Source organism: Eurosta solidaginis, chromosome X, assembly GCF_040869045.1.
Source record: "Eurosta solidaginis isolate ZX-2024a chromosome X, ASM4086904v1, whole genome shotgun sequence".
In the NCBI taxonomy this organism is placed as follows: Eukaryota; Metazoa; Arthropoda; class Insecta; order Diptera; family Tephritidae; genus Eurosta; species Eurosta solidaginis.
The window spans coordinates 153321993-153347055 of NC_090324.1; the positions used below are offsets into that span (position 1 = coordinate 153321993).

At 41.2% G+C, this 25063-nt stretch overlaps 1 pseudogene; it reads left to right on the forward strand.

The window, feature by feature from the left end:
• Window positions 1–3712: 3712 nt before the first annotated feature.
• Window positions 3713–4199, forward strand: LOC137235200 (probable enoyl-CoA hydratase, mitochondrial; annotated as a pseudogene).
• The last annotated feature ends 20864 nt before the right edge of the window (window positions 4200–25063 follow it).

The window sequence follows — 25063 nt, forward strand, 5'->3', positions numbered from 1 at the left end:
TAATTAAGACCATCCATAATCGCCCACTTTGCAACATTATTGAAAGCCCCGGCAATGTCCGAGAAGACTCCCAGAGCATACTCCTTATATTACAGGGATTTATCTATGCTTATTACCACCCTATGCAATGCGGTATCTACCGACTTGCCTTTGGTGTACGCATGCTGTGTTGTGGAGAACAGCTTTTCATCCACGTTGGACTTTATGTACACATCTATCAGCCTCTCAAAGGTTTTGAGCAGAAATTATGTTAAGCTAATGGGTCTATAGTCTTTGAAATACATGTGACCGATCTCTCCGCCTTTGGTAGAAAAGCTACACGAGCAGTTCTCCAAGAGTGCGGTACATGATTCAGTTGTATGCACCCATCGAATATTATTTTAAGCCATTCCACGACCACTCTAATTGAGACTTGTAGCATGGCCGGGAATATACCATCTGGACCCGGCGATTTAAACTTAGAAAACGTCTTCATTGCCCACTCGATCTTGGTATCGGTCACCAAGCCCGGCACTACTAGCTCCGTGATCGAAGTGTGAGTGATGTCTGCTGGCTCCTCGAAACCGTCTCCCGATGGGAAATGTGTATCGAGAAACACCTCAAGGGATTCCCCACTATTACGTGACCATTCCCTGTTCTCTTTCTTTATTAGTCCCTGGACTATGTTTCCCTTTGCTAGGACTTTTTTCAACCGTGCTGTTTCGCTGGAGCACTCTATGTCCGTACAGAAACTTTTCCATGAGTTTCTCTTCGCCCTGGTAATTTCACGCTTGTAGATCCTCAGTAGATCCCTGTACTCGTCCCGACACGCTTCGCTTTCCGCGGTCTTTGCGAGCTTAAACATTTCGTTAACCTGTCTTCTTAGAAGACTCAGCTCATTGCTCCACCATGGCGGCTTTGCTTTTCCTCTGAATCTTCTTAGATGGCAAGCTTTGTTATACGCAGTCATAAGTGTCCTTGTTAGGAATTCATTCGACTCCTCCAGTTCCTCTACATTAGCAACCTCTTTGGGTTGTCCCAGTTTTGTTTCTACATGTTTCTGGAATTTAGTCCAGTTCGTTGACCTAGGGTTTCTAAAGGTTCCTCCCTTCTCTACCCTCTTTAGGGGGATGTTGAAGCTGATATACGCATGTTCGGAGAAGGATGGTCTATCAAGAACCTTTCAATCATACCTTGATATATCACGCTCGGAGCTCAATGTAATATCCAGAACATTGCTGGATGTTGGACCAATGTATGTAGGGACATTTCCCCTGTTGGCTATCTGCAAATTGGTTTGCAGGATGTAACAAAACAGAGATTCGCCTCTCTCGTTCGTATCTGCTCTTCCCCATGCATTGTGGTGCGCATTTGCATCTGCGCCTATGACCAACCGCCCTTTGCGCCCTTCCTCCTGTACTAGCCTTTTGCACTCCATCGGTGGGACCTCCGGAGCATGGGCCATGTAGCAGGACGCCAGGATAAATGCCTACTTATTCTTTTTCTCAACGGCCATCGCTACGAGATCCTCAGTGGTGTAATTAGGCAGCATATATGAATGCAGCTGTTTCCTTACCATTACTACAGCTCGCACCCGTCCTTCCGTTTGCGCGTAGTAAACGCCAAACCCGCGCGCGCTAAGTCCAGAAAGCTTTCCTCCCGATGAGAGCCACGGCTCCTGGATAAGCGCCACGTCAAACGAACCCTCCTCAAGGGTTAGGAGGAGTTCGCTCGACGCCACTTTACTGTGTTGGAGGTTTATCTGTAGGACTCGCAGCACCAATGGGCTGTTTGTCCCCCTCCAGCAACTTCGTCTTGACATCGTCGTCCTCCCCTTGCCCTTTTGGTTTAGAGTATTCGAGGCCCCCTTCAGCCTCTCGTGACTGTTGTGCAAGGTGTTCCTCTGTGCGAGTCACAACACCATTTAGCGGTTGGTCCTCTTCTAGCATGTTCGTGGTGACGTCGGGGACCTCCACCTGTCTTTTTTTCCTTAGGCTTTTGAGGTCCTTTTCGACTTCGCCCACCTCTAGCGTGTTAGGGTTTTTATCCTGAGTCGCATGTAAATTTTGCCAGTGCCAAAGGACATTTTACCAAGCTGCGTGTACAAAATATCCTCCGCCTGCTTGTTTATTTGGAATATGTAGAACTGACCATCCTCGGTAGGCCGAGATACAGTAAGTACCTTCCAATCCTGTGTCGGTATGTTCGGATTCTGATTCTGCAGAAGTCGCAGTGTATCCTCCGACTTCATCACGCATGGTATCCATACCTTAACTTTTGATACCGTGGGGATTTGCGCTTTATCCACCACCTCAAACCGCGCGTTCGTGCCTTTGGAGGTTTGGAACCACTTCCTCCGGCCACTGCAAGCTCGCGATGTTGTCGCACGCTATCATCTTCACACCATTATACCATCCCCCCGAATCAAAGGTTGGAAGGGGCTTACTTGGTTGTTCCCGCATCATCTTAAGCATTAAGCTAATAAGCTCCCTTTCCACAGATCTCCACCTTTCAGTAGTCATTTGTCCGAAAGGACTGCTAAGATCAACCAGCGCCACAGTCAGTGACTGCTTTGCCACATCACTCATCTTCTCGGGAAAAGCAGCAGTCTTAGTGTTATCTCCCTTTGGCACCTCCGTGAAAGCCGCAGTCTTAGCGTTAACTCCCTTTAGCGCCTCCGAGAAAGCCGGAATCTTAGCGTTATCTCCCCTTGGCTTATCTCCTACTTCCTTAATTGGAACTTCCCTCTGACTCGCAGCTTTCGAGGTAGTTGCTACCTCGCTATTGGAGCCCATCTGTCTTACAGCTTTGGGCCTACTTGTCTTGTCTATGCGACTGCCCTGCCTCGCGGCTCTAGGACTGGGTCCTTTCTGCCTCTTGAAAGCAGGCTTGTCGCCTTCCGCCGAACGTTGCCTCTTCATTCTGCCATTCGACGCTTCTTCCTCCTCGTACCGGTTGCAGAACCGAGGGTTTCTCGCAGCAAACCTTTTGAACTGCCTTCAACCTACTTCTACCGCTTCATGGGCCCATTCCAAGCGCTCGATCTCCACTTCTGTTGGGTTGACCACTGCTCCCAAGCGTTGAACAATTCTTAGTGCTGCACGGTACTGCGAGAGAGCTCTTTTACTTCCTCTGCTCCGTACCCTTCTCCACTCTTCTACTCCGTTTTCATTTGTGTGCTTCTCCAACACGGAGTTCATTGAATCAGCACTACTCTCGCTCCCCGAGTCCGACGCATCGCAGGAATACTACGACGATATTCAAATTATCCAGATGCTTATACTACATGGAATGTTACCTCTACAATTGGTTCATCTATTTCATTAATAAGAATTTTATTATTTTTATTTATTATTTGTGAAAGCATAATTTCTAAACGAATTGTATTACATCCTATATATTCATGAACATTTCCTGCTCTTGGTGCAAAAATTGATGGAACGCCAGGACGATTAAATCAAACTAAAATAAAAAAAAATCAAACTAATTTTATAATTAATCGTCCTGGATTATTTTTTGGACAATGTTCTGAAATTTGTGGAACTAATCATAGCTTTATAACTATTGTAATTGAAGGAATTCCTATGAAAAATTTTATTAAATGAATTAATTGTAATAATTCATCATTAGATGACTGAAAGCAAGTATTGGTCTCTTAAACCACTTAATAGTAAATTAGCATTTACTTCTAATGAATTAATTTAATAATGAAATTATTTAACAAAAAAAAAAATTTGCATTCGCTGCAGGTGCTGATATTGAGGAAATGCAGAGCAATATGTGGTAATTGGTATGGGTAATTTCCTTAGCGATTGGTCGCAGGTTGCACGCTGTCAGAAACCTATTATTGCTGCTGTAAATGGTTATGCATTGTATGGTGGTTGCGAATTGGCTATGATGTGTGACATCATATATGCTGGTGATAAAGCGAAGAAAAGTTGGGTTTGGTTAGTAAATTGGTGCCCGGGGATCAGTTGGTCAATGAGGCAGTTAAATTGGGTACAAAGATTGGCACACACTCCGGTTTGATTGTACAGTTGTGCAAGGAGGCTGTGAATAGAGAGTATGAAACTACATTGCAGGAGGGTCTTAAGTTCGAACGTCGCACTTTCCATACAACATTCTCAACTGAAGATCGCAAGGAAGGTATGACCGCTTTCGTCGAGAAGCGTCCGGTGAATTTTAAAAACAATTTATACCTCACGTTGAGTAGAGGGTAAAGCAATTACCTGGAACTGAATTCCAGCTTCTGCATTTATATCTATTACTTTATACTACTATGACTACTTTTATTTTTGCCAGTAAATTTGTATCGCTTACAATATTTTTAAAAACAGCAAAGTGATTAAAAAAATTTTTTTGTAGGAAAGTAGTTATTGATGTAAAGAAATATTTTGTTAAATAAACCCAAAGTATGTTAAATCCAATGGAAAGCTTAGGCGCTGTTGGAAGATGCTTTTATAAAACCAGTTTTATTACTCATACGAGAAAGAAGCAAAGCAAATGCTTCTTGACAGGATTCAATAATGGCGGGTGCGCATAGCACAACGATGCCCGTTATTAGCTCAATGGGTATACGATGCTTTAAGAGATCAACAACTAGAATTCGTGTGCTTATGAATTGAATGTCGCCTTCCAAATAAACGTGTTCTCTTTCCGTAGCTGCGTTCGCTACTTCATGTACATATTTCTGTTCCAATATAGACTTATAATAATGCTCCTCCCAATCTGAACAATTTATTACAAGCACTAAATTGCCTGGATCGCTGTACACTTTTAATATATTTGTAAGTACGCGACCGTAGTGCAAACCCTTTGCGCAAACTAGCAAACCATCAGAGTTCACCATATCCAAAAAAATGTGCCGTTCATTTGTATATCCTTATGTTAGAGGTATTCTTCAGCGGTCATAATATTTGCTAAAGTTTCATCATCGCCTTTGAATCCAGATTCCTCTTGATTTCCCGGGGATTTGCTTCCCTCATGGCCAGCCGATTCACCCGCATTATTTCTTTGCGCGATTTCGCTATTTGAACTTGATTCTGTCCTAGCTTCCATGCATCTCATGCTATACTTACTACAGCTGGGTTTATCGTCATCTGCACAATCCATATTTATTGATAAATATAAGTAAATTGATCTAACTGGTGCTGAAATTGAAAGAACTGTGAATTTGTTTATGGTAGTAGGATACAAAACTTTGTCGAGCGCATGAACCATTTGGAGCAAAAGCAAAAAGTGCTCTTATATATGTGGGCGTTGAATGCAAAACAAAACGCATAGTCAATAAAGGATACAATATCTGTAGGCATGTATATATGCTTTTTTAAAGATAGAATTATTGTAGAGTATATATAAGTGTAAATTAATGGCGTGTCGCTGGCAGGCGGCAAAATTATTAAAGATTGAATGTCCTGCTAGTTCCATGCTGTTACTGTCTATAAATTAGAGGTAAATTGCAGTGAGGATAATACAGATGAGCTTATCATCAGATTTATGTATGGAGGTACATAATGTTTGTATGTATGCTATTTCTTATGCCAAAATACATTGGACCTGCTCAGATCATGGAATAAAAAGGAAACCAAATTTGAAACAATTTAAAATTACTTATTAGGGAATCAATAACACTAAAGCTGTTGTGGCAAACTGAAAATAGTTTTTCTATCAATTTATTGAATCATATTTGAACCAAATGTGGTTACTAGAGGTGACCAACTATTTTTAACCATTTTTCATTCAGCTTTCTGAATCTGTCCTGATTATCTTTGTTGAGTGAGGCATGAATATGATACTTGTTAAAACTTAAATATTTTTGAACAATTGCGTGGTGGCAGCGGCGCACCCACGTAATCGTTGGAAAAATTAGTATGTGGCAGACAGTGTATCTGCGTTAGGGTTCTGCTGGCCTCGTTCAGGGTGAACGAGAGCTGGGTTGTCGTTCTGGCGTCCTCGCTATGGGTTAGTGAGTGATTTGTTGGATATTTGTTCAGAATAACGTTCGTTCTATTTGGGATAGACACATATGGGCGTTTGTGGTTAGTTTTTCTCGTCGTTGGACGGAAGTAGTACCAGTTTTGCGATTGGTCGGGTAATTTGTCCCTTAATTGTATTGACGTCAACAACACGTACACGGTTATCGGAACCTGGGTGTGTGTTGACGATTCTCCCCATTCTCCATTCGTTTGGTTGCAGGTTATCCTCCTTTATGATGACTAGGTCCCCGGGTTTCAAGTTGGACTGTGGATGTTTCCACTTATATCGTTTTTGGATTTCGGTGAGATATTCCGGTTTCCATCTTTTGCAAAAGGTTTGATGAAGGGCTTTCATCTTTTGCCATCGGTTTACAATTGAGGCAGGATTTTCACTACAATAGAGTTCAGGTGGAGCTAAAAGATGCCCACCTACGAGAAAGTGGCCTGGAGTAAGCGGCTCCAGGTCGGAAGGGTCGTTGGATGAGGGAATGAGGGGCCAAGAATTGATGCAGGCCTCAATTCGACATAAGAGGGTAGCAAACTCCTCAAAAGTATATTTATGATCGGACGAGCTCTTTTTAAAATGGGTCTTAAAACTTTTTACCCCGCTTCCCACAAACCTCCCATGTAAGGAGCGCTTGGCGGTATAAAAAGCCATTCCAAAATGTGATGGCTATATTTATTCAATGTTCCGTCCCTTGCTTCACGCAGAAATGCTTTAAACTCGGATCGTAAAGATCGCGAGGCTCCGACAAAGTTAGTACCATTGTCGGAGTAAACGTTTTTCGGACAGCCTCGTCTAGATAGAAATCTGGCGAAGACAGATAGGAAGGACCCGGTACTAAGGTCGTTTGTCGCTTCTAGATGGATGGCTTTCGTCGAAAAGCAGACGAACAGACACACATATCTTTTTAAAATTCGACATCCCTCCCTCGGTAGGATTTTATATCGAATGGTCTCGCGAAATCTACCCTAGTGTTGGTGAAGGCCCTAGTAAAGGTGGTGCGCTCGTTCGGAAGGATCCCCATAAGATGCGTTTGTGTCCGCTTCCTGTAAATAGTACAGACCTTACAGTTGTGCATAGCAGACCTTATCATTATTTTAACACGTGGGATTCAGTATTTATGACGGATATGACGTAGTATCAGCTGGTTCCCTCCATGCAGGGTGGTCTTATGAGAGGATTGAACTATAAGTCTGGATAGCCTGCAAGTGTAAGGAAGGATAATGGGATGACTTTCGTTATGGGACATGCCTTTGGATGCCCCAGTCCGCCCCCCCCCCCCCCCCCCCCCCGTTCCAATGATGCCTTCTTCCTCTATATATGGATCCAGAGGCAAAATCTCACTCTTACTATTTATTAGTTTTCCTGACTTCAAATTTGCGTACTCTTCTTGATAATGTTGTCTTTGGCATATTGTTATCAATCTTTGTGGTTGTTTTTTTCTATTTCGTCAGGGGCTTTCGAATGAGATTCCCTTTTAAATGAGGCTTTAGTTGTTGGGTGGTTTTCTGGAAAAACCGAGAAATATAGGATATAACCCGCAAAGCCCTTGGGAAATCGGAAAACCTGTCCAGAATATCAAAGTTATTTTTGACCGAATTTGTATGAACTTTCACCCTCTTTTCCTATATTCGTGTTGTAATCTTCTTCTTGTGTTGGCCAATTTTCGTTGTCTTCTTGTAACCAAGAAGGTCCCCCTGCGAGGACAGGCACCTTGTAGTGGTGCAGGGGCTTACGCCGATCACAAGTTGTCGCGAGTCGGCCGGATGGGAGCAGCCTCGCTACTCACATCCGACTGATTCGTCGCGCATGCGAGCGGTAACTAGGAACTGTCACCTCCTAATCCAGGGTGTTATGCGACACCGTGCCCATTGGACTGGTTTGCAGCCAGGAGGTTTACAACACCGGCTGTATTATAACGGCGCCTCCCTGACACCGGGCCACCTTGGGGAGTAACTATGGCCTTACCGCATCAAGGGGCTCTGCCGCGGTGGACGAACCGAGTTCCCCTTTTATACCGAATAGATCACTACGCTTGCCACGGCAGGCATGTGATCGTACGAATAAGATGATGAATACAAACACAAATAAAACCAACAACAACAACAAAAATCAACAAAAACAAATTGAAGGGAGGGATAGCAAGTTGACAGCAAAGAGTGGCGGTAACAACAAACGCCGAAGGGAAAAGCATGGCGAGAGAACCTACTCCCTAAGCCACCTAAACCTGACTGCAGAAGAACTTGCCCTTTTTGAGGAGCATGCCAGGGACGACGATGACCAAACGTCCGGAAGCGAGACGGTCAAGAAGGTCAAAAAAGACACGGCAGGCAAGAACCAGCACCAGAGTGGGCAGAGCACCACCAAGACGAGTAGCGAAGGCAAACATCACAGTGGGTTAATCACCACCGTGAAGACTAACACAGCCAGCAGAAATCAGCAGCACAGTGGGCAGAGCCCCACGAAAGTGGAGAGCAGCGTCAAACCACAGCATGGTGGGTTAATCAGCACCAGTGGGCCAAGCCGGGCAGAGGCAAAAATCGCAGCCAGCAACAGCCTTTGCGAAACCGGCAAAGGAGACCCCGAGAGGAGACGCAAGAGAAGCGGGAAAGTCGAAACCGCAAACGCTCACCCTCAAGGGGGAGACATTGCCATAGCAGCAGGGAGTCAGCAGCTAAGAGACACCTGGGTGAAGTGCATGATCGCCAGTACCCAGGGGAAAGAAGACGGTCCAAGTCAAGGGACGACAAAGCCGAACGTGACGGAGGAAGGAAGAGGTCGAGTTTAGACCGCGGAACACGATCGCCAAAGGAAAGTGCGAATGCCAGAGCAAGGTCATCGTCGTTCGAGGACTCTGGCACAGAGCATCGCCATGGTGCGAGCTGGCCCGAACTGGGGGAGCCAGGTGGCTTCGACGACCCAAGAAGAATCGGGCTAAGTGGCGCAGGAAAGAAGTGGTACCTTCGATACCTGAAGCAGGGAAGGACCCCGGACAGTGCACGCGAGAAGGCACTGCAACACATGAGGCCGAGCAAGAAGAACCCATCCGCCTGGAAATCAAGGCGGGGTGAGAGGGAAACGACAAGAGGCGAGCACGCATCGCATCACCGCGGGTCACATAACCGCGGGAATCAACAAAAAAGCCGTAATGAGAAGCAAAGCGCTCCCGCTGACAACCGAAGAAGAGGTCAGGCACGACGGGAGGACGCAACGCAGACCAGGGGACAGAGAGCTTACCTCACACCGTCTACCTCAAGGAGAGCGAATGCGCCGCTGCCAGCACCGGGTACATCAACTGCGCAGGGGAGGCCAAAAATGCAGGGCTACTCGGATGCCTTAAACGGCATACGGATGGCGGTGCTTCCAAAGCAATACCCGGCGGAGGTCTTGAGCCAGGAAGAGCTGACGCGGCTGCAGGACACGATAATGATCGAGGTATCGAAGGGATGGGGAAAGCAATCTCTGGCTTTCTGCGGCGTGTACTTTAGGCCAGGATTACTCCTTGTAGACTGCAAGGATGAGGAAACAGCCGAATGGCTGACCAGAGTAACACCAACTCTGCATAGTTGGGAGGGCCCTGCCCTTATTACGAGGAAAGGGGATGATATACCGCCGACGCACACCGTCACTATGTATCTCCCCAGAAGTAGCGACAAAGAATTCGCACTTAAACTGCTGAAGGCACAGAACACCTTAAATGTTGGGATGTGGTGTATAATCAACAGCAGCTTGCTGGTAAACATGCAATTGACGAGGCATCGTTCATTAAAATAAAGGAAGCTAGCTTCAAGGTGAACTACCGGTTCAGCTCCGTCCCGGTCAGACCTTGGAAGCAAAAAGATAGCAACAACATCCAGGGCAGCAACATCCAACCAGTGCCCAACCAGTGTCTCGTCAGCCACAGGGTCAACAACCGGGTTAATCACCGGTAAAGAGCATACGCAAGCTCCATCAACAGAGGAGCTCCTGGAAGGTCTAAACTTAGAAGACCTAGGTTTGGAGGACAGAAGAGAGGAAAACCCGCGGCTGTCCGATGAGGACGAGCCGGTAAGGCTTCAGCACTGACCGGCCCATACACAAAGGTTGCCCAGATCAACCTGCACCATGCTAAAGCTGCTTCGGCAGTAATAGCACGCAGGTTTGCCTCGGAAGATCTGGGCATAGCACTCATCCAAGAACCTTGGGTGTACAAAGGTCAGGTGAGAGGCTTAAAAGAGAGAAATAATAAGGTAATTTGGGATCTTTCTCAAGAAAGACCAAGAGCGTGTGTAGTGCTTAACAACTCCATTAACTATTTTTGCATTACAGAGTTTATGAGTCAAGACCTCGTAGCAGTTCAGGCGACGATGGTAATACAAGGAGAGTCAACAGACATCGTCTTCGCAGCGGCCTACTTTGCGGGAGACAACTACGAGGTCCCTCCAGAGGGTGTGAAGAAACTGACGGAATACTGCAAATGGGCAAAAATACCGTTGATCATGGGATGCGACGCGAATGCGCACCACGAGGTATGGAACCGTACAGACACCAATTCGAGGGGTGAGTCCGTTCTTGAATTTATTATTAGTAATGACCTAAGCATATACAACGTTGGGAATTCACCAACCTTCATCACTAGGTCTAGAGAAGAAGTCCTGGACATAACCCTGGGTAACGATCTGGCTGATGAGCTGGTCTCTGGATGGGGGGTTTCCTCTGAACCCTCAATGTCGGACCATCTTATTATCCAGTTCGTCATCGGGGCTATGCCCATAGAAGGACCACCAAGGCGAAACCCCAGGAACACAAACTGGGACATGTTCAGGAACATAATACAGGGAAATCTTCCTATCATAGATAGTAGGAACAGAGGAACAAGTTATATGGAATTGGAGACAAGAGTTAATAACTTCAACCTTGTCATTATTGAAGCGTTTAACTCTAGCTGTCGAGAATCCAAAAGCCCAGGAAATAAAACCCCCTGGTGGTCGAGGAAACTCTCGGAAATGAGGAAAACCGTGCGCAAGCTCTTTAACCAAGCGAGGCGCACGGGAAACTGGGAGCAATACACAGCGAATCTAACAGCATATAACAAAGAGATTAGAAAAGCTAAAAGAAAGAGCTTCAGGAAATTTTGTGAGGGTATTTTGGAGGTTCCAGAGGCGGCAAGGCTCCACAAAGCCCTAGCCAAGGACCAAAGGGAGACACGACTATCAATTAAGCTCCCTGATGGAACCTACTCAAGGACTGAGGAAGAAAGAGCACGTGCCCTGCTTGCAGCTAATTTCCCGGACGCATCCTCGGATACCTCAACGGAGGAGGCTCGAGAAGGGAGACCAACACCCACAGATTGGAACCTCGCTAAAGAACTCTTCAACGATGGCACAATTAAGTGGGCAGTAAAGTCTTTCCAGAGCTACAAGTCTCCGGGAGTGGATGGTATATATCCAGCCTTTCTGCAGCAGGGCGAGGAATTGATCCCACACCTGGTCAGGATTATGAGGGATAGCCTCGCACTGGCATACATCCCGACGGTGTGGAGAAGAGCAAAAGTGGTCTTTTATACCTAAGGTGGCTAAAAAGGACTACTCCAGTCCTAAGTCCTTTAGGCCTATAAGCCTGACATCCTTTGCTCTCAAAGCAATGGAGAAGGTTGTAGACCATGAGATTAGATCAAAGGCTCTCGTTAGAGTGCCACTACATAAAGATCAGCATGCATACAGAACAGGCAGGTCGACAGAAAACTGCACTGTATCAGCTGTCCACAGAAATCCAAAGTGCGCTCGAGTGCGGGGAGATAACTCTATGCGCATTTTTGGACATAGAGGGGGCTTTCGACAACACGACACACGAAAGTGTGAATCGGGGTACTCGAGAGAAGAGAGATACAGCGTCCAATCCTTATGTGGATAAACGCCTTATTGCGCACGAGGATTGCCGAAACCTCAAGTGGGGACGGTACAGTAGAGATTAAAACAACGAAAGGATGTCCACAAGGGGGCGTCCTGTCACCCCTGCTGTGGAGCCTGGTAGTAGATGAACTTCTACAGAGGCTCTCAGACAACGGAATCCGATGTCAGGGGTACGCGGATGATATTGTTATCATTGTAAGGGGCAAATTTGAGAGCACCCTTTGCGAACTAATGCAAAGGGCATTGAGGTTAACGAAAGAATGGTGTACTGAGGTAGGGCTAAGCATCAACCCTAACAAGACATCCATTGTGCCCTTTACCAGGAAAAGGAAACTGGAAGGGATTAGGCAAATCACAATGGATGGAGTACAGATGGGGTACACGTCTGAGGTGAAATACTTCGGAGTCACGTTTGACTCTAAGCTCTTATGGAAGAAACACGTCGACAACACCATATCAAAGGCTACAAGAGCAATAATGGTGTGCAGACGTATTGCAGGAAGATCCTGGGGATGCAGCACAAAGATCCTAAGATGGATGTACACTATGATAGTGAGACCTATCATAGTGTACGGAGCAGTTGCGTGGGCATCAAGAACATCCATGGTGACCGTACAAAAATCGCTCACGAAGCTTCAACGCTTAGCGTGTGTCTGCATTACGGGGAGCCATGCGAACATGCCCGACGGCAGCAATAGAAGTGCTGCTTGAGTTAACGCCTCTACATATAATAATTGAGCAGGCAGCCAGGAGTACTTTAGTAAACACAGCTAAAGAGGGATGTGGAAGAGGCAAAGTGATACAGTCATGGAGCATTGCGAAGCTGCAGGAGCAGATTCCACTTATCCAACTTCCCAGAGATGATACGAGGAAGATAATTAAGTTTGAGAAGCGCTTCAAAATAGAGCTGGGGAACAAATGTACGTGGGACACCTCCAGGATTGAAGCGCTTCACCAGGAACACACTATAATATGGTACACCGATGGCTCGAAGACACCGGAGGGCATAGGAGCGGGGATCTTCGGGCCCCGAACCAAAATATCCCTACCACTCGGAAAATATCCGAGCATCTTCCAGGCCGAAGTTGTTGCCATAAGCCGGTGTGCAGAGATAAATTTACAGCGGGGATATACCAACGAGAAAATCGTTATACTCAGCGACAGTCAGGCTGCACTCAAGGCATTAGCTTCGGTTGAGATCAAATCATCAACAGTCCTTGAGTGCGTGCAGAGGCTAAACAATGTAGGAGTCAACAACACCATCCGTCTGGCATGGGTACCTGGACACAGAGGAGTGGATGGTAACGAGCGAGCCGACGAGCTTGCCAAGTTGGCAGCGGCCGGAAAGCCCAATAGGACCCGAGCCTATGGTGCCAATAGGGTCACATACAATAAGGGAGGACTTTATACAAAAGGAGGCGTGCCTCAGAGAACAACACTGGCGCGAGAGTCCAGGACTTCGGCAGGCAAAGGCACTAATAGGAGGGTAGAACTCGAAGCGATATAAGGCTATGATTAACCTCCCAAAAAGTAGCCTTAGGATTGTAACAGGTATACTCACAGGTCACTGTAGGCTAAAGAGCCACATGCATAAATTGGGCATATCAGCTAGTAGCCTCTGTCGCTTCTGTGATGTCGAAGATGAGTCTGCAGAACACATCCTGAAGGAATGTGAGGCAGTCGCGAGACGAAGACTTAGAATCCTAGGATCATCCAAACTAGGAAATAGTCACATACACTCTCTGAAGCCGGGAACCATTCTGGATTTTCTCAGGGAACTCGGCTTGGATGAAGTGTTTTAAAGAGAATTGAGGGCACAATAGACCAATAGGTCGCAGTGCTTAACCTCACAACATCTATCTATCTATCTATCTAACCAAGAAGGTCCCTGCCAACTCAAAGAATTGTTGATTAGATCCGAAGCGTAGAGGCCTCTGCTCGCCAAATCTGCTGGAATTTTGTTTGATTTTCATTAATCCATATTTGACGGTACATTTTTTCTATGTCGCTGTTAAATACGTATTTGAACAGCCGCCAACGTAGTATAATGATTGTTAGGTCGGATTGGAGTATTGGACCCTAGGTATAGGGCATCATTTAAACTTTTTCCGTTTGTGGTAAGGCATGATGCATTAAATACGACTCTGACTTTTGTCGTCGTACTTCCCTCCTTTATAACAGCATGGTGAAGTAGGAAGTAACAGTAATTTGTGTCTGGCGAAATATTGCCTATTTGTTTCATGTGCCCTAAGGTTTCATATTCGGATACAACTCTATTGTATCCCGTTTGAAGGACTGGGTTTTTCGCAAGTCGTGTCTCGTTGCGATAGAATTGAGAACACGCACTTCTTAATGAGGGGCCTAAGTTAAACTCTTTCCTAAAGGGTAAGGAGACTACGTATTTGCCATCATTCTTCCGAACTGTTGGGGATTTTTATAGCTCCTCGCAGTAAGTGTCATCGATTGATGCTCCTTCTCTTTGGAATTTCCTCTATCTCCCAGAAAGCCGCCAGTTGTTTGACTAGAGTGACCTCGTTTTAGTATGAAACTAGGGTCTTATTTGTATCAACCGCATTTGTCCGGCCTGTCAAAATCCATCCGAACACCGTTTCCTGTGCTATTAGTGTGTTTAGCACATCTTTCCTAATGTCGCCTAACATAATTTGGGGGTATATGTCTCCGCCCAGAATTAGATCGACTGGCTCATTGGCAAAGAATCTTTTGTCAGCCAGTACTAAGTCAGGGAATACTTGCCAGTACTAAGTCATTGCGTTTATTTGGCAAGTTGGAAGATTCCCTGTTAATTGTGGTAAAACCAGCATGATCGTATTGATCTCGATTAATGGGTCTCTTGGTGACCGCAGTTGTATGTTGCACGCTTCTTTTACTTGTGCAGACATTGTATTATTGATGCCAGAAACTTGGGCATGCAGGTGTTTGGATGACAGATTAATTCTGCGCTTGAGTTTCTCGGTAATGAATGAACATTCAGATCCCGAGTCTATTAGGGCTCTCGCCAAATAGTCAACTCCATTAAAATGAATATTAACCTGAGCTGTCCCTAGTAGTACCCCTTTACTTGTATTAGCAAATCATGAGTTCACATTATTAATCGGAGCATTTTCTCTTTCAGCATTGCGTCGTATTTGAGCTTCCGTAGATGCTCCGATAGTGTCTGAAGTATTTGTTGGTTTTGGCTGATTCGAAATATGAAGCAGCTTATGATGTCTTAAATGACATGTGGCTCAGTTCATTTGACTGGTGCCCTTTGTTACCGAATGGCCAGCAGAAAGGCAGTTTATACATCCACGGCTGCTCTTAATTTGTTCAAACCGTTTAGTAGGCGTTAAACGTAAGAACTTTTCGCACTTTGAAATTCGATGTGCAGGACTTTTGCACATCTTACACGTAGGTTTGGCTAGACTTGCACTTGCCTGATAAGACCCTAATTTTTTAGCGGATGTATCTGTTTTCGAACGAGATACTTGTGGCTTTGAGGGTTTGGAAACTGTATCCCCTCTCATATCAGTCACGGTTTCTAGTTTGGATTGGATAAGAATCTATCATATCAGCACATTTTGAAATTTCCGTTTTGTTTTCAATTGTTTGTTCTCAGAGTGCCAGTGTGGTTTCTGGCAGTTTTGTGGAACATAGATATGTTATAATTGCATCCCAGTTTGATATGTCTATATGATGACATTGGAGCGCCGAGATACAATTATTTATTTCACGTTGCAGTTTCTTTACAGAGCTACCGTATTCACTCTCAACTGCTTTCAAACAAAATGAATTTTTACGTATGCTTGTTTAATGGTGTGTTCAGTTTATACTTATATTTAAGAATTCATGAGCTTAACACCGGCTTATAATAATTGAATTTCAATTATTATGTTTTCTAAGAGAAACTGAAAAGAAAGAAACATTTACTGGCATATTGCGATGGACCCATTTCGAAAACCGCCAACGTAATCATCATCAGGCAATTTTGTAATGTTATCAAAGGTTTCAACGGGATTCGAACCGTGAATCACATGGTGAAACTGCAGTAGCCTATAACCACTAGGCCATCCTGCTGGTATTTGTTTTCATGATTAATTCAGTTTTTCTCATTTCTACACTAACAACACGATTGAGACATTTTGTCTCTATATTGATTTGTGTGCCATGTAGATTTGTTTTTGTAAAGTTCTTCTTCGTTGCGAATGAGAAGCTTTGTAAACTCGGGCTCAGTTGTACATATTTATGTATGTTTGTTTAATGGTGTGTTCAGTTTATACTTATATTTAAGAATTCATGAGCTTAACACCGGCTTATAATAATTGAATTTCAATTATTATGTTTTCTAAGAGAAACTGAAAAGAAAGAAACATTTACTGGCATATTGCGATGGACCCATTTCGAAAACCGCCAACGTAATCATCATCAGGCAATTTTGTAATGTTATCAAAGGTTTCACCGGGATTCGAACCGTGAATCACATGGTGAAACTGCAGTAGCCTTTAACCACTAGGCCATCCTGCTGGTATTTGTTTTCATGCTTAATTCAGTTTTCCTCATTTCTACACTAACAACAAAATTGAGACATTTTGTCTCTATATTTATTTGTGTGCCATGTAGATTTGTTTTTGTAAAGTTCTTCTTCATTGCGAATGAGAAGCTTTGTAAGCTCGGGCTCAGTTGTACATATTTATGTATGTTTGTTTAATGGTGCGTTCATTTTATACTTATATTTAAGAACTCATGAGCTTATCACCGGCTTATAATAATTGAATTTCAATTATTATGTTTTCTAAGAGAAACTGAAAAGAAAGAAACATTTACTGGCATATTGCGATGGACCCATTTCGAAAACCGCCAACGTAATCATCATCAGGCAATTTTGTAATGTTATCAAAGGTTTCACCGGGATTCGAACCGTGAATCACAGGGTGAAACTGCAGTAGCCTTTAACCACTAGCCATCCTGCTGGTATTTGTGTGCATGCTTAATTCAGTTTTTCTCATTTCTACACTAACAACACAATTGAGACATTTTGTCTCTATATTGATTTGTGTGCCATGTAGATTTGTTTTTGTAAAGTTCTTCTTCGTTGCGAATGAGAAGCTTTGTAAACTCGGGCTCAGTTGTACATATTTCTTTTCAGTTTCTCTTAGAAAAAACAATAACTGAAATTCAATTATTGTAATCCGGTGCTAAGTTCATGAATTCTTAAATATAAGTATAAACTGAACACACCATTAAACAAACATACATAAATATGTACAACTGAGCCCGAGTTTGCAAAGCTCCTCATTTGCAACGAAGAAGAATTTTACAAAAACAAATCTACATGACACACAAATCAATATAGAGATAAAATGTCTCAATTGTGTTGTTAGTGTAGAAATGAGAAAATCTGAATTAAGCATGAAAACAAATACCAGTAGGATGGCCTAGTGGTCTCTTAGAAAACATAATAATTGAAATTCAATTATTATAAGCCGGTGTTAAGCTCATGAATTCTTAAATATAAGTAAAAAGAATTTTTAATTGGGCCTTTACTAAGATACGTTTATTTTCGTATCTGTCACAAAGATTTTTCCACGCTGTTTCGAAACCGTCTTTCGTTAAAGGACATCGTCCAACTATCTCTTTGGCCTCACCTTGAGTCTTTTGGTTTAAGTAATATAATTTTTCTACTGCTTCGAGGTTTTTGTTACGTATATATATAGCAGTGAAGATGACTCTAAACGAAGGCCAAGAAAGGTAATCTCCTTTGAAAACGTCCGTATCACACGGTGGCAGGCGCACGCGATATTCCCTATCTCCTGAGCTTTCTTCTTTCTTTCCAGCTTTCTCAAGTTTTTCCGAAAGTTCAGCCATTGCTGCCTGGCGCTTGAGAAAGCTGAAGTATGTAACTTTGTGCTTCTTTTCAATGGCCGACTGCTCTTTTGCCTCGAGTTCTGAGGAGCTCAAGAGTTCTTCATATGTCTGCTTCGCCTTCTCCCATAGCGATTTCAACTCCTCCTTTTGGACTGAAAGGGTATGTTTTGTATGGTCTGAACGTGACATATCATTATAGTCATTTTCAAACTCAGTCACTGCCTCTGCTTGGCGTACATAGGTATCCATTTTGGAGATTTATTGAAATATTAATTACTTAATTGCCTTTTCAGAGAGTATTGAGTGAAAATGAACTGGAATGAAGGACTGCATTCGAGAGAGATTTCTCGGTGAAGTGGCTTTGAAGCTTGCAAGAAAGCTAGTAGTTTAAAGGAATATGTACAAATGCGTAGTGGCAACGGCGCGCACCCTCCTGTTAGTGAAAATAAAAAATGTATGAACGCTCGTTATGGACTTTTTGGTAATTTAACCAAGGACTGTGAACTTTTGTATCACAAAAATTAGATCAGTCAAAACTGATTTGTGTATTGCCGTAAGTGAGAATAATAATTCTTAAATTTTTTAAATAATTGTACACGGAATAAGCCTATTGGCCACTTAAACAACAACAACAATATGTGCAGTTTAAAAAAAAGTGTACTTTGCACTGTAACAACAAAATAAATTGCAGTCGTGCTGCCGTTTTAAATGCAAGTGATTTTATAAGTGGAAAACTTTGTTTAATTGGATGTGCGTAAATTAATTTTACAGGTTATATTTAAATAGCCTTAACAACTGAAAATTTAATTATGTGTATAGATTGAAAATGAAAATTCTGCTAAAGTCAAAATAGAAAAGTGGCGCAAAGCGGTGTTTGAGGTTATGTTAACCTTTAGAGTAGTGTTGTGCTACCTTGAGCTGTGTCCGGATAATCTTACCGCGGGTGGGGGATTGTTCCGGATAGTCACAAGGCGTGATGCACAAACTTTAAATAACTGCGTTAAGCGCTTTTTCCTATTTTTGCACAAAATAAGACTTCTCACTTCACAAAAAAAAATCACTTGCACGATTTAATAATTGAAAGAAACACTACACAAATTTATGATTTTATTTTGAGTTTTTTATTAAAAAAAACACTACCTAGCACGGAATAAACCACGTACCTTTTGATTAATTGTTGATCCGGAGTGAGAATCTGTAGTTTGTGGATGTCGTTGTTGTTGATGTTGGTGTTGCCAAAAGGTTGTCGTGTGCAAACGCTGATTATTATATTATCACGATTGTAACAGATGTTTACTGTTCCTTGATTATCTGCTGAAGTTTCGTCTGTAAGACTGGTGTGGACTGTGTTTATGAGTTGCTGGTTCTCTTTACCGGCGTGGTAAGGACCATGTACAAAAGCGTGGTGACAGCGGCGCGAACCCACGTAATTGTAAAAAAGTATAGGTTTAGACAAAAAGGAAGAGAAAAAGAACACAAGAAAGGTTTCGTGAATAAATGGAATTACAAATGGTATATATAGGCCTGTGGCCTAAACAATTTTATTATATTATCTTTTATTTCAACTTAGTTTATTATTATTTAAATACAACTAGATTGAATCGGAAAATTTCACGTTGTATATTAAACGAAAAAAAAACGACCCAAAAACGTTTTCGATTTTAGGTCGAAATATTGCATAGGCCGTATATTACACTACTATCTATATATTAATACGCTAACAAAATTTCCATACAATTAATTGACAGGCTGTTTCGCATAGTTAGCGTACGTAAAATCATATAAAAGTTATATGAATCGATTCGGATGGATCAGCCACAGTGCATAAGCCTATTTTCGTTAACAAATATTAATCTATTTGTTTATAATTAATAGAAAAAGTTTTTTGTAAATTCGAAAATCTGTGCAAATATCGAAATTGCCATCTGTAATACCCATTATGTTCACAAAACCCCAAAATTCGAAACTCCAAAGCTGCATTGTTGCGTTGCTCAAATGTTTCATCTCTACATATGTATGTATATATTCGTACGCGCCAAACGGTGAGAGAACTACTGCCTTACAAATTTTCAGTTCAAATAAAATATTGTTTCCCATTGCTGCCAATTACCTATATTGGTCTGTACCAAAATCCTTAAGAAATTGTTCTAAAATAATTGTTAGCTTAACCGGCCTATTTTTTTGGACAAACTTTACTTACACGTGTTGGGCCGTTTTTTTTTCGTTTAATCTACAACGCGAAATTTTCCGATTCAATCAAGCTGCATTTAAATAATAATAAACTAAGTTGAAATAAAAGTTTAATACCCAAAATGTTTTTTGCGTTTCCAGATTTTATGCTCATTTTATATATAGCACGTCTTATACTGAACAAAAAATAAATAAATTTGCTACAAAATATTCCATTAAAATTTGTATATTTTCTTTATGCTAATTTATTTTGACATTTCTTATTTTATTTTATTATATTATCTATTATTTCAACTTAGATTATTATTATTTAAATGCAACTTGATTGAATCGGAAAATTTCACGCTGTATATTAAACGAAAAAAACGACCCAAGGAGGTTTTCGATTTTAGGTCGAAATATTGCATAGGCAGTACATTACCCTACTATCTATATACTAATACGCATATGTACATATTCGTACCGGCCAAATGGTGAGAGAACTACTGCCTCTCTCATTTTCAGTTCAAATAAAATATTGTTTCCATTGTTGCCACTTACCTATATTGGTCTGTACCAAAATCTTTAAAAAATTGTTCTAAAATAATTGTTAGCGCACAAAAAAACTTTAAAGAGAAGTAATAACTAAACCGGCCTATTTTTTTGGACAAATTTTACTTACACGTAAATGCATAGGTCTTCATTTAACAGATTCTTTGTTTTTTATTTTAGTTGCTTTCAAAAAAAAAACCATGAAATCACAAATAATGAGTCAACTTTTGTTCAAACTCACTAAATTTATTTATTTATAACAACTAATTTCAAATTTTACCCAAAATGCTTTTTGCATTTCCAGATTTTATGCTCATTTTAGATATAGCACGTCTTATACTGAACAAAAAATAAATAAATTTGCTACTAAGATATAACGTAAAATTTGAATATCGATTCGGATGGATCAGCCTATGTGCATAGGCTTATTTTTGTTAAGAAATGTTACTCTATTTGTTTATATTTAATAGAAAAAGTTTTTTGTAAATTAGAAAATCTGTGCAAATATCGAAATTGCCATCTGTAATACCCATTATATTGACAAACCACCTGAATTCGAAAATCCAAAGCTGCATTGACGCGTTGCTCAAATGTTTCATCTCTACATATGTATATATTCGTACTCCCCAAATGGTGAGAGAACTACTGCCTTACTCAATTTTCAGTTCAAATAAAATATTGTTTCCCATTGTTGCCACTTACCTATATTGGTCTGTACCAAAATCCTTAAAAAATTGTTCTAAAATAATTGTTAGCGCACAAAAAATTTTAAAGAGAATTATTAACTTAACCGGCCTATTTTTTGGACAAACTTTACTTACACGTATTGGGTCGTTTTTTTCGTTTAATATACAATGTGAAATTTTCCGATTCAATCAAGTTGCATTTAAATAATAATAAACAAATTTGAAATAAAAGATAAGACCCAAAATGTTTTTTGCATTTCCAGATTTTATGCTGATTTTATATATAGCACGTCTTATACTGAACAAAAAATACATAAATTTGCTACAAAGATATTACATTAAAATTTGTATATTTTCTTTTATGCTAATTTATTTTGATATTTCTTATTTTATTTTATTATATTATCTTTTATTTCAATTTAGTTTATTATTATTTAAATGCAACTTGATTGCATCGGAAAATTTCACGTTGTATATTAAACGAAAAAAACGAATGAAAAAGGATTTCGATTTTAGGTCGAAATATTGCATAGGCCGTATATTACCCTAATATCTATATACTAATATGCATATGTACATATTCGTACCGGCCAAATGGTGAGAGAACTACTGCCTCTCTCATTTTCATTTCAAATAAAACAGTGTTTCCCATTGTTGCCACTTACCTATATTGGTCTGTACCAAAATCTTTAAGAAATTGTGCTAAAATAGTTGTTAGCACACAAAAAAACTTTATAGAGAAGTAATGACTTAACCGGCCTATTTTTTTGGACAAATTTTACTTACACGTAAATGCATAGGTCTTTATTTAACAGATTCTTTGTTTTTATACTCAGTTGAGCAGAGCTCATAGAGTATATTAACTTTGATTGGATAACGGTTGGTTGTACAGGTATAAAGGAATCGAGATAGATATAGACTTCCATATATCAAAATCATCAGTATCGAAAAAAAATTAGATTGAGCCATGTCCGTCCGTCCGTCCGTCCATTAACACGATAACTTGAGTAAATTTTGAGATATCTTGATGAAATTTGGTATGTAGGTTCCAGGGCACTCATCTCAGATCGCTATTTAAAATGAATGATATCGGACTATAACCACCCCACTTTTTCGATATCGAAAATTTCTAAAAATCGAAAAAGTGCGATAATTCATTACCAAATAAGGATAAAGCGATGAAACTTGGTAGGTGAGTTGAACTTTTGACGCAGAATAGAAAACTAGTAAAATTTTGGACAATGGGCGTAGCACCGCCCACTTTTAAAAGAAGGTAATTTAGAAGTTTTGCAAGCTGTAATTTGGAACTCGTTGAAGATATCATGATGAAATTTGGCAGGAACGTTACTCTTATTACTATATGTATACTTAATAAAAATTAGCGAAATCGGAGAACGACCACGCCCACTTTAAAAAAAAAAATGTTTAAAGTCAAATTTTAAAAGAAAAGTTAATATCTTTACAGTATATAAGTAAATTATGTCAACATTCAACTCCAGTAATGATATGGTGCAACAAAATACAAAACTAAAAGAAATTTTCAAAGGGATCCGCCCTTTTTCATTTAATTTGTCTAGGATACTTTTAATGCCATATGTCGAACAAAACATTACCAATCCTTGTGAAATTTGGTAGAGGCTTAGATTCTAGGACGATAACTGTTTTTTGTGAAAAAAGGCGGAATCGGTTGAAGCCACGCCCAGTTTTTATACACAGTCGACCGTCTGTCCTTCCGCTCGGCCGTTAACACGATAACTTGAGCAAAAATCGATATATCTTTACTAAACTCAGTTCACGTACTTATCTGAACTCACTTTATATTGGTGTAAAAAATGGCCGAAATCCGACTATGACCACGCCCACTTTTTCGATATCGAAAATTCCTAAAAATGAAAAAAATGCCATAATAATATACCAAATACGAAAAACGGGATGAAACATGGTAATTGGATTAGTCTATTGACGGAAAATATAACTTTAGAAAAAAACTTTGTAAAATGGGTGTGATACCTACCATATTAAATAGAAGAAATTGAAAAAGTTTTGCACGGCGAAATCAAAAGCACTTAGAATCTTGGAAGGATAACTGTTCGTGGTATTACATATATAAATAAATTAGCGGTACCCGACAGATGATGTTCTTGGTCACCCTGGTCCACATTTTGGTCGATATCTCGAAAACGCCTTCACATACATATACAACTACCACCACTCCCTTTTAAAACCCTCATTAATACATTTAATTTGATACCCATATCTTACAAACACATTATAGAGTCACCCCTGGTCCACCTTTATGGCGATATCTCGAAAAGGCGTCCACCTATAGAACTAATGCCCACTCCCATTTAAAATACTCATTATCGCCTTTCGTTTGATACCCATATCGTACAAACAAATTCTAGAGTCACCCCTGGTCGACCTTTAAGGCGATATCTCGAAAAGGCGTCCACCCATAGGACTAAGGCACACTCCGTTTTAAAATACTCATCAACACCTTTCGTTTGATACCTATATTGTACAAACGCATTCTAGAGTCACCCCTGGTCCACGTTTATGGCGATATCTCGAAAAGGCGCCCACTTATAGATTTAAGGCCCACTCCCTTTTAAATACCCGTTAACACCTTTCATTTGATACCCATATCGTACAAAAAAATTTTAGAGGCACCCCTGGTCCACCTTTATGGCTATATCTCGAAAAGGCGTCCACCTATAGAACTAAGGCCCACTCCCTTTTAAAATACTCATTAACACTTTTCTTTGATATCCATACTGTACAAACGCATTCTAGAGTTACCCCTGGTCCACGTTTATGTTGATATACCGAAAAGGCGTCCACCCATAGTACTAAGGCGTATACCCTTTTAAAATACATATTAACACCTTTCGTTTGATAGCCATATTGTACAAAAGCATCCTAGAGTCACCCCTGGTCCACCTTTATGGCAATATCTCGAAAAGGCGTCCACCTATAGAACTAAGGCCCACGCCCTTTTAAATACTCATTAACACCTTTCATTTGATACCCATATTGTACAAACGCATTCTAGAATCACCCTGGTCCACCTTTATAACGATATTCCGAAAAGGCGTCCACCAATAGAACTAGGGCCCACTCCCTTTTAAAATACTCATTAACACTTTTCATTTGATACCCATATCGTACAAACAAATTCTAGAGTCACCCCTGGTCAACCTTTATGGCGATATCTCGAAAAGGCGTCCACCTATAGGACTAAAGGCCACGCCCTTTTAAAATACTCAATAACACTTTCATTTGATACCCATACCGTACAAACAAATTCTAGAGTCACCCCTGGTCCACCTTTAAGGCGATATCTCGAAAAGGCTATAGAACTAAGACCCACTCCCTTTTATAATACTCATTAACACCTTTCATTTGATACCCATATCGTACAAACAAATTCTAGAGTCGCCCCTGGTCCACCTTTATGGCGATACCTCGAAAAGGCGTCCACCCATAGAACTAAGGCCCATTCCCTTATAAAATACTTATTAACACCTTTCGTTTGATACCCATATTGTACAAAAGCATTTTAGATTCAACCCTGGTCCACCTTTATAACGATATTCCGAAAAGGCGTCCACCAATAGAACTAAGGCCCACTCCCTTTTAAAATACTTGTCAACACTTTTCATTTGATACCCATATCGTACAAACAAATTCTAGAGTCACCCCTGGTCCACGTTTATGTTGATATCCCGAAAAGGCGTCCACCCATAGAACTAAGGCCCATACCCTTTTAAAATACATATTAACACCTTTCGTTTGATACCCATATTGTACAAAAGCATTCTAGAGTCACCCCTGGTCCACCTTTATGACAATATCTCGAAAAGGCGTCCACCTATAGAACTAAGGCCCACGCCCTTTTAAATACTCATTAACACCTTTCATTTGATACCCATATTGTACAAACGC